The sequence below is a fragment of the Elephas maximus genome, chromosome 16 (assembly GCF_024166365.1).
Source record: "Elephas maximus indicus isolate mEleMax1 chromosome 16, mEleMax1 primary haplotype, whole genome shotgun sequence".
Classification (NCBI taxonomy): domain Eukaryota; kingdom Metazoa; phylum Chordata; class Mammalia; order Proboscidea; family Elephantidae; genus Elephas; species Elephas maximus.
In genome coordinates this window covers 76278005-76291733 of record NC_064834.1, presented here as the reverse complement: position 1 = coordinate 76291733, position 13729 = coordinate 76278005, and the positions used below count along the sequence as shown (strand labels likewise).

The window sequence follows — 13729 nt, the reverse complement described above, 5'->3', positions numbered from 1 at the left end:
CGAAGTACAAGTCAAGCTTGGTAGTATTGATGGTGTTTCCTGGAAGAAAAACAGTACATATTAAAGAAAACCTCATGCCATTATTCTGCAAAATAGGAGCAATCTGATAGATGGGGGAAAAGGGGAACCAAGTGTTTTTTTTTTTTTTAAATAATTTTTATTGTGCTTTAAGTGAAAGTTTACAAATCAAGTCAGTCTGTCACATACAAGCTTATGTACACCTTACTACATACTCGCATTTACTCTCCCCTTTATGAGCCAGCCCGCTCCCTCCTTCCAGTCTCTCCTTTCTTGACTGTTTTGCCAGTTTCTAACCATCTCTTCTCTCCCATCTCCCCTCCAGACAGGAGATGCCAATACAGTCTCAAGTGTGCACCTGATACAAGTAGCTCACTCTTCATCAGCATCTCTCTCCAACCTATTGTCCAGTCCCTTCCATGTCTGATGAGTAGCCTTCGGGAATGTTTCCTGTCCCGGGCCAACAGAAGGTTTGGGGACCATGACCGCCAGGATTCTTCTAGTCTCAGTCAGACCATTAAGTCTGGTCTTTTCATGAGAATTTGGGGTCTGCATCCCACTGATCTCCTGCTCCCTCAGGAGTTCTCTGTTGCGCTCCCTGTCAGGGCAGTCATCAGTTGTGGCTGGGCACCATCTAGTTCTTCTCGTCTCAGGATGATGTAAGTCTCTAGTTCATGTGGCCCTTTCTGTCCTGGGCTCTTAGTTATCATGTGACCTTGGTGTTCTTCATTCTCCTTTGATCCAGGTGGGTTGAGACCAATTGATGCATCTTAGATGGCCACTTGTTAGCATTTAAGACCCCAGACGCCACTGTTCAAAGTGGGATGCAGAATGTTTTCATAATAGTTTATTATGCCAATTGACTTAGAAGTCCCTTTAAGCCATAGTCCCTAAACGCCCACCCTTGGTCCGCTGACCTTCAAAGCATTCAGTTTATTCAGGAAACTTCTTTGCTTTTGGTCCAGTCCAGTTGAGCTGACCTTCCCTGTATTGAGTATTGTCCTTCCCTTCACCTAAGGTATTCCTTATCTACTAACTAAAAAAAACTAACTAATCAGTTTAAATAACCCTCTCCCACCCTCCCTCCCTCTCCCCTCTTGTAACCACAAAAGAATGTGTTCTTCTCAGTTAATACTGTTTCTCAAGAACTTATAATAGTGGTCTTATACAGTATTTGTCCTTTTGCATCTGACTAATTTCACTCAGCATAATGCCTTCCAGGTTCCTCCATGTTATGAAATGTTTCACAGATTCCTCACTGTTCTTTATTGATGCGTAGTATTCCATTGTGTGAATATACCATAATTTATTTAACCATTCATCTGTTGATGGGCACCTTGGTTGCTTCCAGCTTTTTGCTATTGTAAACAGTGCTGCAGTAAACATGGGTGTGCATATATCTGTTCGTGTGAAGGCTCTTATTTCTCTAGGGTATATTCCCAGGAGTGGGATTTCTGGGTTGTATGGTAGTTCTATTTCTAACTTTTTAAGAAAATGCCAGGTAGATTTCCAAAGTGGTTGTACCATTTTACATTCCCACCAGCAGTGTATAAGAGTTCCAATCTCTCCACAGCCTCTCCAACATTTGTTATTTTGTGTTTTTTTGGATTAATGCCAGCCTTGTTGGAGTGAGATGGAATCTCATCGTAGTTTTAATTTGCATTTCTCTAATGGCTAATGATCGAGAGCATTTTCTCATGTATCTGTTAGCTGTCTGAATATCTTCTTTAGTGAAGTGCGTGTTCATATCCTTTGCCCACTTTTTGATTGGGTTGTTTGTCTTTTTGTGGTTGAGCTTTAACAGAATCATGTACATTTTAGAGATAGGCGCTGGTCGGAGATGTCATAGCTGAAAATTTTTTCCCAATCCGTACGTGGTCTTTTTACTCTTTTGGTGAAGTCTTTAGATGAGCATAGGTGTTTAATTTTTAGGAGCTCCCAGTTATCTGGTTTCTCTTCGTCCTTTTTAGTAATGTTTTGTATTCTGTTTGTGCCTTGTATTAGGGCTCCTAATGTTGTCCCTATTTTTTCTTCCATGATCTTTATTGTTTTAGTCTTTATGTTTAGGTCTTTGATCCACTTGGAGTTAGTTTTTGTGCATGGTGTGAGGTACGGGTCCTGTTTCATTTTTTTGCAAATGGATATCCAGTTATGCCAGCACCATTTGTTAAAAAGACTATCTTTTCCCCCAATTAACTGACACTGGGCCTTTGTCAAGTATCAGCTGCTCATATGTGGATGGATTTATATCTGGGTTCTCAATTCTGTTCCACTGGTCTATGTGTCTGTTGTTGTACCAGTACCAGGCTGTTTGGACTACTGTGGCTGTATAATACGTTCTGAAATCAGGTAGAGTGAGGCCTCCCACTTTCTTCTTCTTTTTCAGTAGTGCTTTACTTATCCAGGGCGTCTTTCCCTTCCATATGAAGTTGGTGATTTGTTTCTCTATCACATTAAAAAGTGTCATTGGAATTTGGATCGGAAGTGCATTGTATGTATAGATGGCTTTTGGTAGAATAGACATTTTTACTATGTTAAGTCGTCCTATCCATGAGCAAGGTATGTTTTTCCACTTATGTAGGTCCCTTTTAGTTTCTTGCACTAGTACTTTTCTTTGTATAGGTCTTTTACATCTTTGGTAAGATTGATTCCTAAGTATTTTATCTTCTTGGGGGCTACTGTAGATGGTATTGATTTGGTTATTTCCTCTTTGATATTCTTTTTGTTGATGTAGAGGAATCCAAGTGATTTTTGTATGTTTATCTTAACCTGAGACTCTGCCGAACTCTTCTATTAGTTTCAGTAGTTTTCTGGAGGATTCCTTAGGCATTTCTGTGTATAAGATCATGTCATGTGCAAATAGAGATAATTTTACTTCCTCCTTGCCAATCCGGATGCCCTTTATTTCTCTGTCTAGCCTAATTGCTCTGGCTAGGACCTCTAGCACAAAGTTGAATAAGAGCGGTGATAAAGGGCATCCTTGTCTGGTTCCCGTTCTCAAGGGAAATGCTTTCAGGCTCTCTCCATTTAGAATGATGTTGGCTGTTGGCTTTGTATGGATGCCCTTTATTATGTTGAGGAATTTTCCTTCAATTCCTATTTTGCTGAGAGTTTTTATCATGAATGGGTGTTGGACTTTGTCAAATGCCTTTTCTGCATCAATTGATAAGATCATGTGGTTTTTGTCTTTTGTTTTATTTATATGGTGGATTACATTAATGGTTTTTCTAATATTAAACCAACCTTGTATACCTGGTATAAATCCCACTGGGTCATAGTGGATTATTTTTTTGATATGTTTTTGAATTCTATTGGCTAGAATTTTGTTGAGGAGTTTTGCACCTATGTTCATGAGGGATATAGGTCTGTAATTTTCTTTTTTTGTGATGTCTTTACCGGGTTTGGGTATCAGAGATATGGTGGCTTCATAGACTGAGTTAGGTAGTATTCCATCATTTTTTATGCTTTAAATACCTTTAGTAGTAGTGGTGTTAACTCTTCTCTGAAAGTTTGGTAGAACTCTGCAGTGAAGCCGTCCGGGCTAGGGCTTTTTTGTTGGGAGTTTTTTGATTACCTTTTCAATCTCTTCTTTTGTTATGGGCCTATTTAGTTGTTCTACTTCTGATTGTGTTAGTTTAGGTAGATAGTGTTTTTCCAGGAATTCATCCATTTCTTCTAGGTTTGCAAATTTGTTAGAGTACAATTTTTCATCATAATCTGATATGATTCTTTTAATTTCAGTTGGGTCTGTTGTGATATGGCCCATCTCGTTTCTTATTTGGGTTATTTGTTTCCTTTCCTGTATTTCTTTAGTCAGTCTGGCCAATGGTTTATCAATTTTGTTAATTTTTTCAAAGAACCAGCTTTTGGCTTTGTTAATTCTTTCAATTGTTTTTCTGTTCTCTATTTCAGTTAGTTCAGCTCTACTTTTTATTATTTGTTTTCTTCTGGTGCCTGATGGATTCTTTTGTTGCTCGCCTTCTATTTGTTCAAGTTGTAGGGACAGTTCTCTGATTTTGGCTCTTTCTTCTTTTTGTATGTGTGCATTTATCGATATAAATTGACCTCTGAGCACTGCTTTTGCTGTGTCCCAGAGGTTTTGATAGGAAGTGTTTTCATTCTCGTTGCGTTCTATGAATTTCTTTATTCCCTCCTTAATGTCTTCTATAACTTGGTCTTTTTTTAGCAGGGTATTGTTCAGTTTCCAAGTATTTGATTTCTTTTCCCTAATTTTTCTGTTATTGATTTGCACTTTTACGGCCTTGTGGTCTGAGAAGATGCTTTGTAATATTTCGATGTTTTGGATTCTGCAAGGGTTGGTTTTATGACCTAATATGTGGTCTATTCTAGAGAATGTTCCATGTGCGCTAGAAAAAAAAGTATACTTTGCAGCAGTTGGGTGGAGTGTTCTGTATAAGTCAATGAGGTCAAGTTGCTTGATTGTAGCAATTGGGTCTTCCATGTCTCTATTGAGGTTCTTACTGGATGTCCTGTCCTTCTCCGAAAGTGGTGTGTTGAAGTCTCCTACTATAATTGTGGAGGTGTCTATCTCACTTTTCAGTTCTGTTAAAGTTTGTTTTATGTATCGTGCAGCCCTGTCATTGGGTGCATAAATATTTAATATGGTTATATCTTCCTGGTCAATTGTCCCTTTAATCATTATGTAGTGTCCTTCTTTATCCTTTCTGGTGGATTTAACTTTGAAGTCTATTTTGTCAGAAATTAATATTGCTACTGCTGCTCTTTTTTGATTGTTGTTTGCTTGATATATTTTTCCATCCTTTGAGTTTTAGTTTGTTTGTGTCTCTAAGTCTAAAGTGTGTCTCTTGTAGGCAGCATATGGACGGGTCGTGTTTCTTTATCCAGTCTGAGACTGTCTCTTTATTGGTGCATTTAGTCTATTTACATTCAGCGTAATTATAGATAAGTATGTGTTTAGTGCTGTCATTTTGATTGCTTTTTGTGTGTGTTGTTGGCAATTTCATTTTTCCACTTACTTTTTTGTGCTGAGATGTTTTTCTTTGTAAATTGTGTGTTCCTCATTTTCATAGTAGTCAAATTTATGCTTGCTGAGTCGTTATGTTTTTCTTGGTTTTTATTTTGAGTTATGAAATTGTTAGACCTCTTTGTTGTTACCTTAATATTTACCCCTATTTTTCTAAGTAAAAACCTAACTTGTATTGTCCTATATCGCCTTGTTTTCCTCTCCATATGGCAGTTCTATGCCTCGTGTATTTAGTCCCTCTTTTTGATTATTGTGATCTTTTACACCATGACTTCAATGATTCCCTCTTTTGAGCATTTTTTTCTTTTTAAAATTAATTTTAATTTCTTTTTGTGATTTCCTTATTTGAGTTGATGTCAGGATGTTCTGTTCTGTGACCTTGTGTTGTGTTGTTATCTGATGTTATTGATCTTCTGACCAAACAATTTCCTTTAGTATTTCTTGCAGCTTTGTTTTGGTTTTTGCAAATTCTCTAAGCTTGTGTTTATCTGTAAATGTTTTAATTTCACCTTCATATTTGAGAGAGAGTTTTGCTGGATAATTGGTCCTTGGCTGGCAGTTTTTCTCCTTCAGTGCTCTATGTATGTCATCCAATTGCCTTCTTGACTGCATGGTTTCCGCTGAGTAGTCAGAACTTATTGATTCTCCTTTGTAGGAGACCTTTCTTTTATCCCTGGCTGCTTTTAAAATTTTCTCTTTATCTTTGATTTTGGTAAGTTTGATGATAACGTCTTGGTGATTTTCTTTTTGGATCGATCTTACATGGGGTTCAATGAGCATCTTGCATAGATACCCTTTCATCTTTCATGATGGCAGGGAAGTTTTCTGCCAACAGATCTTCACCTGTTCTCTCTGTATTTTCTGTCATCCCTCCTTGTTCTGGAACTCCAGTCACAGGCAAGTTATTCTTCTTGATAGTGTCCCACATGATTCTTAGGGTTTCTTCATTTTTTTTAATTCTTTTATCTGATTTTTCTTCAACTATATTGGTGTCAATTGTCTTTTCCTCCAGCTCCCGCACTCTGCATTCCAATTGCTCGATTCTTCTCCTCGGACTTCCTATTGAGTTGTCTAATTCTGTAATTTTACTGTTAATCTTTTGGATTTCTGAATGCTGTCTCTCTATGGATTGTTGCAGCTTATTAATTTTTCTACTGTGTTCTTGAATAATCTTTTTGGTTTCTTCAACTGCTTTATCAGTGTGTTCCTTGGCTTTTTCTGTAGATTGTGTTATTTCATTTCTGAGGTCATCCCTGATGTCTTGAAGCATTCTGTAAATTAGTTTTTTATTTTCTGTATCTGACAATTCCAGGATTGTATCTTCATTTGGGAAAGATTTTGATTCTTTAATTTGGGGAGTTGTAGAAGCAATCATGGTCTGCTTCTTTATGTGGTTTGATATTGACTGCTGTCTCAGAGCCATCTATAAGATATTTTAATGATTTATTTCATATTTGCTTACTGAATCTTATCTTGTTTTGTTTTCTTTCAGTATATGTAAATGGGCTACTAGATTGTGCTGTCTTGATTGTTGTAGCCTTTGAATCACTTATGTCCTCTTATCAGCTGGTTTGGGCCATTACCAGAAATATAAGGCTAAGAACCCATTCACTATTCTTGAGTAGAATCTGATTTTGGGTCACTGAGTATGTGGGGTAGACTGTCACCTATTCGCTTAGAGGAGTAGTGGTGATAATTGTGTGCACCAGATTCTAGTAGCAGCAGGGGGTCACATTCCAGGCGGGGGGCAAGATGCTGACAGGCTTCCCCCAAGTGCCAGTGAGGAAGGTGTGTCTCTATTCCTAAAGCACTTTGGTGGGTGGGCTCTGCAGCTGTACTTTAGGCACCCAATGCATGTACCTCTACACATTGGTAGATGTCACTATCCTCAGACCCCTATGGCAGGAGGTTAGGTGGTTTGGGTGGAGCTTCAGCCCTCAGTTCCCCGTTGTGGGTCAGTGAGGGCTCTGTTTAATAGGTAGAAATATCAGACCTGGGAAACTTGTCTTTCCAGTAATCCGCTAAAACAGTAACAGTCAGATCACTATCAGAATTGCCTTTGCATTATAAAAGCCACCTGGTTCCCTGTAGGGATGAAAGCCCAGGACTGTGGATCTCACATGCTTGGCTGGAGCTGTTTCTGTATTTTTAGTCCAGTTTCGGGAAGTCAGGGAAGGATTCTTGGTCTCTGGGTTTTTTGTAGCTGCTTCTCTCAGGCCAGGAGAATGGGTTAGGAAAAGACAAAAAAAAAAAAAAAACACGCAGAGCACTTCACTCTCTGGCCCGGGAAATTCCAATGTTAATGAAGCCTCCTGGGAAGGGGAGGGGAGGGATCAGTTAGATAGGAGAGAGTAGCACCCCAGCATATAGACAAAGTTACTTATCTTGCTTGGTGAAGACTGTTTTATCTGAGATTCCCGAGGGGTGTGTAGCCTGTGTGCGTTGGCTGGGTCGAGATTGCCCCTGAGGGTCAGGCCAATGTCCTGTGCATGTGCTGTCTCAGAAGCCGTGGTCAGTTCCTCTGCTCCCGATCCAAAACCCAGCGCCAACGTTCCCCAGCTGGGATGCCACACTCCAGGCTCCAAAAGCAGTTGCTGCCTCCTGGTGACTTTTCCTCCTGCCAACCGTGTCGCTGCACTGCCTGCGTGCGCTGGCTGGGCTTCCCTGGAGGTCACTTCAGGGAGCTAGGGCTGCGTCCCGTGTTCGTGCCGTCTCAGGGTGCCATGCTCAGCTCCCCGGTGCCCAGTCCGAAGCCCGGCGCCAAGGTTTTCTGACTGGGACGCTGGCTTCAGGCTCCGTAAACAGTCGCTGCTTCCCCGTGGTTGCTTGTTCTCTCATTAGCCGCATCGGTGTGCAGCCTGCTTGCGCTGGCTGAGTGTCTATGGAGGTTACCCCAGCGGCTAGGGGTTAGGGCTGTGTCCCGTGCCTCCCCCACCTCAGCAAGCTGCTCTCAGCCCCGGCACTCGGCACCAGGGAACCGCAAGGGCTCAAGGCTGTGGAGCGGGTCGTGGATTCCAGAAGCTGTCACTGGTTCAGGGAGTGGCTTTTCGCTCCCCTGTCACTCAGGTCAACTCTTTAGATCTGTGTTTGATGGTCAGGGTTTGTAGATTGTCATGTATGTGATCGATTCACTTATTTTTCCACGTCTTTGTTGCAAGTGGGATCCGAGGTAGTGTCTACCTAGTCAGCCATCTTGGCCCCGCCTCCCAGTGTTTTTTTTTTTTTTTTTAAGAAAAGAAAGTATGTCTATTTAAAATATATATGGCTATTAATAATATAAGATATGGAACAATCTAATGTTTCTTGGGTGGTAGAAGTTATAATGGGGCCTGATTTAGGTAGGGTTGCCCGATTTACAAATAAAAATGCAAGATGCCCAGTTAAATTTGGGTTTCTGATAAGGAATGATTTTTTTTTTTTTTTTTGTAGTATGAGTATATCCCATACAATATTTGGGGCATACTTACACACACACACAAATGTTGTTTATGAGAAATCCAAATTTAACTAGACAATCCTATACTTTGTCTGGCAACCTGACCTGTGGGCTTCCCAACTGAGGGGTTTATGGGTTCTCCACTGGGACGGACAGTTAGATTTCTCCAGCTTTGTCCTGAGTTCCCCCCAGCCAGCTCACACACATCGCAAGGATGCTAGTGGAGGAGCCAGTCACATCTACTGACCAAGCTTACTTACTGCCTGATGGGTATGGGTCACCAGCACCGTTTTTGTAGAAAGCCAGGAAAAACCATTATTGTTTGATAGATGCGCCAACTCCCCTGGGATTCTGCCTCCAAAACTAGAACCATGTGGGTAGTAGGCACACCCCTACTGCACTACAGTAACTCTGAGTTGCCAATGTTATTTAAGGGAATAGGGACCCAGGCATGTTAGGGAACAGCATCTTGCACTGTCATGCCGTGGGGCTGATCTCAACACCGGGCTTCTGGAACCAGCATATGGCTGTCTAATTACAGCATGGACCTGTACTTGGTGAGTAACTGCCAAGACGCTGTGTGAGAAAGGATGCATGTAAATGTCTGTTAATGTATGATACGTATTTGCTGGATTTCTCTGTGGGGTGGATGATATACATGTTAATGGTATAGAAGGGTGTGTCTGCCGTTGCTATTAAGCACAACAGTCGAAATTTTAATTTTCAGCTGCGCTTATAGAGTACATCTTTGATGTGTGAAACATGCTTGTGTTGGCGCAGATTTCCACAGCACTGCTGTACCTTTTCTACCTCAGAACGTGGACTTCTAGGTTTTTTTTCTTGCTTTCCCACTTTCCTGTTTTATTTCTTGCCCCCTTCTTTCTAGTCAGCCAGTCTTTAACTGAGCACCTATTATGTGCCAGGGCAGGGTACACAGTCAGTCAAGAAAGTAGACCTGCTTTCTGCCCCTCTCCACTTACATTCTAGTGAAGGAAATGAAATAAAATCGATGCAGTTGGTGATAAGCATTCAGAAAAAAACAGCAAGCTTTTATAGAGACTAACCAAGGACAGAGGAGCCTGTCATGGATTGAATTATTTCCCCCCTAAAATGTGTGTATCAATTGGGCTGGGCCATGATTCCCAGTGTTGTGTGATTTTCCTATATTTTGTAAATCCTGCCTCTATGATGCTAATGAGGGAGGATGGCTACAGTTTTGTTAGTGAGGCAGGACTCAACCTCCAAGGCTGGATTGTGTCTTGAGGCAGTCTCTTGCGGTATAAACAGAGAAGCAAGCAGGGAGACAGGGGGACCTTATACCACCAAGAAAGAGGCACTGGGAGCAGAGCACGTCCTTTGGACCCAGAGTCCCTGCACAGAGACGCTCCTAGTCCAGGGGAAGATTGATGAGAAGGATAACAAAGAAAGGCTTCATCTGGAGCTGACACCCTGAATTTGGACTTTTAGCCTATTTTACTGTGAAGAAATAAATTTCTCTTTGTTAAAGCCACCCACTTGTGGTATTTCTGTTACAGCAGCACTAGATGACTAAGACAGAGCCCTGGTGGCACAGTGGTTAAGTGCTCAGCTGGTAACTGAAAGGGCAGCGGTTTGAACCCACCAGCCATTCCATGGGAGAAAAATGTGGCAGTCTGCCTCCATAAAGATTACAGCCTTGGAAACCCTATGGGCCAATTCGACTTTGTCCTGTAGGGTCGCTTCAAGTTGGAATTGACTCTACAGCATTGGGTTTTGCTTTTGGCATAACTGAGGAGACTTATTTTGACAGATTGGCCAGGAAAGACCTCTCTAAGAAGGTGGTAAGCTTTGAAACTTTCTCAGTAAGTTATGAAGAGCTGGTGTGCGCGAGAAACAGGGAAGATCCTGGTGTGTCTGGAGTGTGGGAAGCAAGAGAAGTAGACAGACTTGGGATCAAGTCTGCAGGAGCAGCAGGGGCCCAGATAGGCACCAGGTCAGGGTGAGTGGGTCACATAGGACCTCACCGTTGAAACAGCAGCTGTGGAAAACAGATGTTTGTCCTGAGAAGAAGATAAACTGTAGCCCTCTTTCTCTGAGAGTTAAATGTTTGGATTTTGTGGCATGTCAAATGATACCACGAATCCCCTGCGATTATTCTTCCCTGTGACGTTCAGTGTTCGTGACAGTGAAGGGTATTCCTTATCACCCAGCAACATCTGACTTCCCATTGTCGTTTCCACCTGGCTGGCTATCAGAAAGCCAATAACCAGGAACTGGCAGCTTGAGGAGATTGCTTCTACCTGGGAATGCCACAGACCTCAGGGACTTTGGCGGTGAATAGAGATAACCCGTAAAAAAACTGTCGAGTCGATTCCAACTCATAGTGACCCTATAAGACAGAGTAGAACTGTCCCATAGGGTTTCCAAGGAGCGCCTGGTGGATTCAAACTGCTCACCTTTTGGTTAGCAACCGTAGCTCTTAACCACTGCACCACCACGGTTTAGAGAGGCAACCTGAAATTCCAAGTCCCCTCTGGCCTGCCTCCAGACAACTTGCCAGAGTGATGTTCCTAAAATGAAGCTCTAACTTACCACGGTTCAGCTTGAAGCCATCCTCAGCACAAAGCCCAGCTCTAGGCCCAGCATATGAAGCACATCACAGTGTGGCCACCTGCTCTCCACCCCCAGACCCCTCCCCAGACCACCCTGGGCTTACCCTCATCCCATGAGGCCAGTGTTCAAGGCCACCTTTGGGACCAACAGGCAAAACTGATCGCAAGCCCCACTGGACTTTGTCCCAGAGCACCTTGGGCTAAATGACTGACGACTCCCAGGGATTTCTTCATTCATTCGCAGGCATTTATTGCATGCTTGTTTTGCACTAGGCCCTGTTCTTGAGACTGGGGCTACATCTCTGCCCTGAGGGATTTTCTACCTGAGTGTCAGGGGGAAATACACCACCCAGCCATGTGACTACAGGTGCTGCTGAGGGCTTTGAAGAAAAATGCAGAGAGCAAAGGGTGGAGGGTCAGAGGTGGGAGCGTTGTTGTGAACAGGGTAGTCAGAAAAGGTCTACCCTGGGGAGGAGGCATTTGAGTAATGATCTGAAGGAAATGACCTGTGAGCCAGCCATGCAATGATCCAGGCCAAGCATCCAGGCAGAGAGAACAGAGAACATGAGGCTGGAACACAGAGAGCAGAGGCGGGAGTGTGCAGAGGTCAGCAGGGCCCGGATAGGGTGGTTCCGGGATCGTAAGGTGGTGGAAGGCTTTGAGCCTGGGTCTGTGAGTGTCTTGTAGCTGAGGGCTCTGACAGCCATGGGAAGACTGGACCATGGGGCCCAGAGTGGAAACTAGGGGAGCGGTGAAGAGGCCAGTGCAGCTGTCCAAGGTGGAGAGGGAGGTCACTCAGACCCTGCTCACGGGTGGCAGCGAAAGGCGGTCAGATTGGGGACATATTTGGAAGAGAGCCAGTTGGACTTGCCATCAGATTAGAGACATGCAAGATAACCTTTGTGTTTGGATCTGGCTGTCAAAGTGGGTGGTGGAGCCATCACAGATGGCTCCAAAGAGAAGGGTGCCCATGGTTTAACTTGGTTTCCACTGCATCATTGACTTACTACCATGCACAGTGGTTCTCAGCGCTGGCTGCATAGCAATCAGAATGTCACCCAGAAACTTTCATAAATAGTGGGGTGTCCAGGCTTCAGCCCTCCAGATTTTGACTAAATTGGTTTAGGGTAGAACCCAGCTGATTCTAATCTAGTTTTAAAGATGATTCTAATAAGGTGATTCAAATGAGCACACAGTTTAGAACCAAAGTACTAGGGGAAATGGATGCTGTATCCAGCTCAGGAGTGCTGGTCAACTAGCCTAAGCCAAAGCTGCAAAAGTGTGTAGCTGTTTTCTCTCTCTGTTTCCCACCTTCCCCACCCTTCTTCACCCTGGCTGGGATGTTAGCGTGTCCTTTCCAAACCCAGGATCAGGCCATCCTTGCTGCTGATGTTTTAGTTGAAAGAGAAAAGGAGAGAATGTGGCCTTATGCAGGTTGGAGAGCCTCCAGCTTCAAGGTTATTTGCCTGTTGTTGTTGTCTATGAAGTGGAAATAAAACTTAACTGATTTCCTTCCCTTTTAGGGTCATTGTAAGAGTCAGGTGAAACAATGACTGTAAAAATATTCTGTTAACTAGAAAATACTGCACAAACATAAGGTGAGATCGAATGTCTCAAGTTTCTTTGGGGACCTATCTCCAATTTCATGTCTTGGAAAAATGAATGCTGGAACCCGACAAAGAATGTCGAAACGTGATTGATGGTGCGATGACCTCCGTGCAGCTCAGCCTGTGAATGCTCCGGGAAACTTCCAATTTCCAGCTCTCTCGTGAGAATGGAATTAGGGGAATAGTGTGTGAAATGGAAAATAGAAAGGCAGAGGGTTTAAAACATGAAACCAAAGCTTCCCCTAGCATATTGCACGTCTCAAATAGCGGGTATCGAATAGCAGCTAAATTAAATCGCAGCGGTGGCTTCTCATCTGCACATCGGGCCTGGTGTGCTGCACAGCTGAGGACATGGAGCCTGGCTTTCTCTTAGTGACCGCCCCCTTCAGCCCCTCACAGTTGGCTCCTCAGAGGGTGGTCTGCCTTAGCTTCCTCCTCCTCTCCCTCGGTCGCAGCCTGCTCTCCCACCACCTCTTCAGAACTGCTCTGGCCAGGGCCCTGGGGGGGCCTCCGAGTTTCTGAAACCTTCCATTTCCTCTCTTACTTGACACTGATTCAGCCCTTCCCTGAGATCCTCATTTCCTTTGGCTCCTGAGACCCCTTCTCTCTTGCTTCTTCTCATATGTTTTTCATTCTTGTGTTTTAGTCCTCCCCCTGACTTTGCCTTCACTGTTGGCTTCCTGAGTTTCTTCCTAGGCCCACTTGGGCTAACGGGCTCTCACTGGCAATGCCATTCTCTTCTCTGACTCCACTGTCCACCTGTACCCAGGGGACTCCCAAAATGACAACGGTAACCATAGCTACCGTAGATGGAGTTCCTACTGTGTTGTGCACATTACACAACGACGTCAGCATATGTGGTCTAATGTGCGTTCACTTCAGATTCTCATCACTTGCTTGACTTTGACCCCTGAGATCTGATCACCTACTGCCAGTGGGCTACAGACGTCTTCTGAAAGCACCCAGTTACTGCCAGTTCGGTGTGCCCCAGAGTGGGTGCTTTGCTCCTGACCCGAGTCCTACTGACTCTGAAGTCCCAGGTTAAACTGCACCGTCTCCTGTGAAGCCCTTC

General features: G+C 43.4%; 1 protein-coding gene across 5 annotated transcripts in view; it reads left to right on the top strand.

Moving 5' to 3' along the window:
* The window catches only part of ADAM12 (ADAM metallopeptidase domain 12), a 381920-nt gene that overhangs the window by 49734 nt on the left and 318457 nt on the right, over positions 1–13729 (top strand). The gene's annotated exons all lie outside the window — the stretch shown is intronic.